This window comes from Anarhichas minor, unplaced genomic scaffold (genome assembly GCF_050575085.1).
Source record: "Anarhichas minor isolate MPS153535 unplaced genomic scaffold, ASM5057508v1 ptg000049l, whole genome shotgun sequence".
Classification (NCBI taxonomy): Eukaryota; Metazoa; Chordata; class Actinopteri; order Perciformes; family Anarhichadidae; genus Anarhichas; species Anarhichas minor.
In genome coordinates this window covers 2633053-2639052 of record NW_027466495.1, presented here as the reverse complement: position 1 = coordinate 2639052, position 6000 = coordinate 2633053, and positions in this window count along the sequence as shown.

The following is a 6000-nucleotide window of genomic DNA, read 5'->3' as shown; positions in this document are numbered from 1 at the left end:
CAGCCTGAGTCCATCTTGTTAATTAGGGTAGACCTGAACATAGATTGGAAGTATAACAGCAGTTTGCATAGAATAGCAATGATCATCAAAAGGCATATCAGTGGCTTTAGCAATTATCGTTGGATGTTTATCTATGTTACGTCAACGAACGTTCAACCTTAAAAATCATGGAAGGAATGTGTCTGCTGTATTGCATCTGTGTAATGTGCAAGGCTGACACCAAGTGGTTATACAGAGAAAATGGTGTCTCAGCAGTGAAGAATCCTCCCCGTCACACACGTTTCATCCAGTTGTTGAGCCGTAAACCTGCACAAACTGGACAGATGTTCTTGCACTATTTATTGTGTTATTTATTTGGCTATTTCCTTTGTCATAATAACAGAGTGCCTCTGTACACACTTTTACCTGTTGTTATAGCCTATATATCGATCAGGTCAGATGTCTGTCTGTGCATATCCATTTCATCATAATCTAATATGGCCAGACATGTTAGAAAGTTATTGACTTACCTGTGAAAACAAAGACCAGGTTAGGATGATGTACTGTAAGTGATGAAGCGGCTCTTTTCATCATAGATTAATATATCAAGAAAATATTGACCATTTAAACCTTAGTTGTTTCCTGTGAAGATGGAAGTTTATTTTGAAAAGACAGTATGCGAAACAAGCGTAACAAGCGAAAACAGACTCATGTTGCTGGACTTTTGCAGGAAAAACGCACGAAAAGTGAGGAGTAATATTTCGTAAGATATCAATAAAACGGGGATGAATTTATATCATTGTATAAAGAGAGTGACATGAGAAGATCAATCTCATGTCTGTAAGTTAAATCAGCTATAATCACTCTTTTAAAGTGATTAGTGACTCGTCTAAAACATTTAAAAAAGGAATAACTTCAATAGAATCATTCTATACAATGTAGCTTCTGTACATTCTAATAGAATGTAAAGAAGTTACATTGTTGCCTTTTCTTTTCTTCCCACAAGAACGTAATTTTGTCAGGTTGATAAAAAAATGTCACTTTACTTCCTGACATTGTTATTTTATTTTTAGAGTGTTTGAATTTGTGCGTTTTTGCTTCTAAAATGACTTAAATGATTAATTGATGATTAATTTGTTGTTGATTGACAAAAAGAATAAATGACTGCTTTGCGAGATTCTTTTTTTTTTGTTCTATTTTCTTAGATTAAACAAAAATATTTGTACATGTACATGGTTTAGTCATATTTTATGATTCCTGTGATGGCAAACATGTATTTAGGATTTCTTGTCGGAGGGGAGGTATTTACTCTTTTCTAAGAAACTGCCTCTGTCCTCTATACTTAGAAAAGGTACGGCCAGGTAACTTTCCTGATCTTTAGTCCACATTAGTTCTGCGGCGGCAAAAAGAAATTGCCCTTTGTTTGATGAACTAAAAAAATGAGAGCGTCCCCAGAGAAATTGAAAGTGACCTTACACCATAAACCTGCTGATAGGCTGTATGCCATTGTGTGCTTCACTGCCACAATGACGCGCATCCTTTCACAGAAGGTGCCCTGATTCCCTCCAGGTGCTTGTATCGTCACCAGCGCAGTGTCTCCGTGTACACGCTGGCCGATAAAGGGCCACCGTTATCTTCAGATAACAGGCGCTGCGGCTGAATAATTTATGGAAGCATTCCAACACATTGACTCAGAAAACGAAACACACTCACAGAGGGCAGGGAAGTGATAAAAGGTTTGACGCTCGTCTCTGGAGGTGTGTGTGTGTGTCGAGGTTTGTGTCAGATTATTATTATTTTGTTATGCTTATTTTGTGCTAGTGTCTATCTATACATACAAACGTTCTCTTAGCAGTATGTGCTGTGTTGAATTTCTCATACTTTTTTTAATGTTTTTTTTTTTCTGCTCTTAAAAATTGTCTGTTACATTGGCCATGATGCCAGAGTCCATTTAACAAGTGGAAGAGGGAGCAAGTGTGAGAGAGACTATGGGAAATGTGAACTGCTCGACTGTCTGCACTATTCTCTTTCATTATGCGGAGTTGCCTTCTCTTTGTCAATTACCCACATCAAAAGTGCTGAACCCTAATTCGTGCCATAATTAATACTTGTGCATAATAATGAACAAATGCTGTGATTGACACGTAATTGTATCAGCAGGATTGTTAGGTGGGTATTGCAGCCTGTTTTTCATTATCTTGTGTGACAATCTTGTGCGATTGGCCTTTGGAACAGAAGCTGTTGATTCTTGTAATTTGGAGTAGCATTCTGAGGCTGCAGGGCTCCTTACAAACAACCAGGCTAGGAGCGGAGCTTCTCTTAGTGCAGTGTGATGCTAAGAAGTTATAGATGCACCATTTCTTTTAAAATCTAATCTGAAATTAGACAAATTGTCTCATGAATGTGATTTGAAGTTGGCTCACGAATGAGATTTTGAAGGTCTTTGATTTTGAAATGCTACATCAGAATGTCCTGGTTCAACTTTTCAGTTCTGATGCGATAGCTGGCCGAGTATCATCGGATACCAGTGTGTGTGATTAATGAGCTGTATGCCTCACTGTTTGGACGGGACTGAGATCAGTCTTTTATGCGTAAGTCAACATCAGGCTTGACTTAAACATTGTCTTCCTAACGCTGTAAAACAAAATGTAATAAATAAATACAAAAACTTAATGGTTTAGTATTAAAATAATAAATTGTACACCAGTAAATTCAACAGGAATAAAAGTATCTAATGAATCGAATAGATCGGCCCTGTTGTGCACGATATCCGATCGCTATTTATGTCGGCATTGCCCGATATTAAGTATCGTATTGGAGCGTCCCTAATAGACACAGTTTGTTCTGTCACTCTGAGACTCATCTTGTCCTTCTCAAAGCCAGTGTGCTCCCTCCTATCAGATTACTCGTGCCATGGTTCAAGAGATGGCTGTATCGAGTTCAGGTCAGCTTAAGTAAATAAGGGAACAACCACTCTTTCCGCAAGGACCCCATTATGGAGCTCTCGTGTTTCAAAAAACCAGAAAGAAAATAGATCCAACATCTACTGATGCAAACTGTGACTTCACCAAGATGAGCCTCCATCCCTTCTTTAAATACTGCATTGCAGTGTATTTAATCGGATGTTTCCCCTCATGCATTCTGCTAATTTTAACCACTTTTAAAGGACAAGGTCACTGTTGGTGTGTGAGAAATTGGGAAGGGAAAGTGTGTTAGTTGGAAGGAGGCAGAGAGACAGCCAGCCTCGATGCACATAGCTCCGTGCGTCTCGTGTCTGGCCCTGCTGTGACTACCAACTGGCCGGCTAACGCTGAACCATAGGGTTTCTGAGCACTATGACATTGGAGCAGGGAAGGAAAGATGGCGTCGAAAGCATCGGCTCATTTTAAGCTATTTCAACAGAGAATAATGAGCACTCTGATTTATGACTCCAACTTGTGTCATGTCTTTATAGGGTTATAGTGTGTGCGTGTGTGTGTGTTTAAAGTTTTACTGGGGCAGACTAGGGTGAGGCAATAGTTTTTTTTTAAGTTTTGAAACCATAAATTGTAATGTTTCCCGTCTTTGTTTTGGAACTCTTTGTTTACACATGTATTTCAACAAGACAAAACGGACAAAAAGGAGACTGACAGGGCAGAAGAATCTGTGAATAAGTTATAATTGGGAAATCCCCATGCTTAGAGTGAAACTGTAGCATACCTACATGACAATAGTACACAACTGTAGAAGTACTGGAACACAAATTTGCTGCAAGTTAAGGCAAATGGCTAATAACTAATACATGCAACCCAAAAAATGAGGAAAGATGTTTGCTTCTTTCTGGCTTCCATTCGCCTCTTCCATCCTACCATAGCGTCACATGACACAGACAGATTCCCATGTACAGTAGATTATATTACAACCTCTTACAATGATTGTCGGCCTAAATTAACATTTTAGGTCGACTTCTACATTCCAGCATTAGCATTACACTTGAGAAGTAAAGGGAATTAGTGCACTCTATACCTGCTAATGTGGTGGAGAACATTCAAAAGAAATAAGCACTGAATTCATGTTATGCTGCTGGACAGCAACCTCCTTTGATGTACGGTTCATGGCTTCTGTAATGGGCTATTGCGTTATCCTGGCAAGGTTTTATGGAAATGAAGGGCTTTGTTCCAATGAGCCTGTTGTCTTGAATGTGTGTCTTCCATCATGTTATACTGAGACAGCAAGGTTGTTAATATTCCTTCAGCTTTTCTAAAAACACCGGCAACACTGAGACAAAAAAAGGCCAGAGTCACAGGAGGCCTTAAAGGGACAGAGTATGTACTGCAAATATGTGGGAAGTTCTGCTCGGCACATTGGTGTTTGACTGCAACACAACACACCCCAAAAATACCTGTTTTTATTACAAGTTTTGCATTTTGTCGTCTCTCCTGGTTAAGATGACGTTGTGCTAGTAATTACTGAGGTCTAGGGACACAGCTACAGCTAAGGCTAATGGGGCAAGACACTCAATCTTTTGGAAAAACGGATCCATTGTAAACAAGCCAGCAATTAAGTGATGAAATGAAATATAAAACAAACAAACATGAATTATCTATTCACCACATTGTGTATCCACAGAAACATTGCTTGGAGCAGAACTTCAAATCCAGTAAAAAACAAAATGTTGCAATGTCAATTATTGAATGCTGCTTTGTAAGGAACAGGTATTTTAACAAAAAAGGTGAACTTGTGTGGGGCTTCAGGCTATTGCAGTGAAATAATGCGTGAAGTTGTTTTCTGCAGCATTTCTTTTCATATGTATTTTTGTCTTCATGTACAGCGCTATCGCCCAAATCCAAAGCAATTATTATCTTAACCATTTGTTAACCAAGAACAGACCGGAGGAGTCTTAAAAGTGCAAGATCTGAGATTGGGAGCGTTTCCAATCCCGCTCAACATGTCGCTGGTGAGCTGGCGGCAAACGTGCTGACAGAGCTGTAACCGCCGTATGAGAGCAGTGACCGGCAGCCATGAGCTAACCAGCGGGGCGCACACACAGAGGGAGGGCGACTTCCTTCTCTGCTCAGGTAGACATTACTCCACTCTATCTTTTATATTGCAAAGAGTTGTTTGCTGCTATATGAATGTTCGTTTCAACAATTAAGATCCACAAGTGCACGAGTCTGTATCTAATGCAGTTTTTGGAGGGAGAATGTAATAGTTTCCTACTCTTCTCCATGCTGAACTTACCTTCTGTGAGTGACGAAGTCAGAGCATTGACGCCAAATACTTACTCTGCTTACTGTACTTATAATCTAATAGAATGTAATATAATATGATACAACTCCACATGAGCTGGCTGTCTGAATTGATTTCAGAATACATTACAGAAAAGTGCCTCTGACTTAATCGATGGGTGTCTGTAAGAGGAACGATGAAGATTTAAGTGTGCGAGGAGTTCACAAGCTCAGTTGTGTGTCTCAAAGCACATAGCACTTAAGTCTATGTTCAGCAGCTAATGTATGTGGGTGGTGTTTCAGTGGTTTTTCATGGATTGACTCGACAGATTGGATTGGATGGGAAGTCTAATCCACCCAACGGTCGACAGCATTCAGATTTGCATTCTGTTTACATGGGTCTCTGTGCTCAACTGTAACACCTTCAAATAACTGAAACTATTGGATCTATCACTGCATTGCTGACAAAAATTCCGCTGCCAATAGTCTGGAAGACATTAACACTGTGTGGTAATAAATTCAGGGTAGTTAAGGCGATGCTGTAATGGCTGTGCTGTGGTATGCATCATCCTCAGCCAAAGAACTCGGGACAGAGTTTTAAAAAAGGGGTGCAAAAAAACGCTGCTTAAATGCTCATTTTGATCTGTAATAACAATTTAAATATCTGAAATGTATACCTGTCTTGTTAATTAAAATGAATCAGAGGGAAGGGCCAGGGTAGGTGCAGGACATTGTTCCCGAAGCTATCGAAGTTTTATGGATATTTCTGATTCACAGGCATCCCAGCAGAGTGTCCCTGCTGGTTTTTAACACA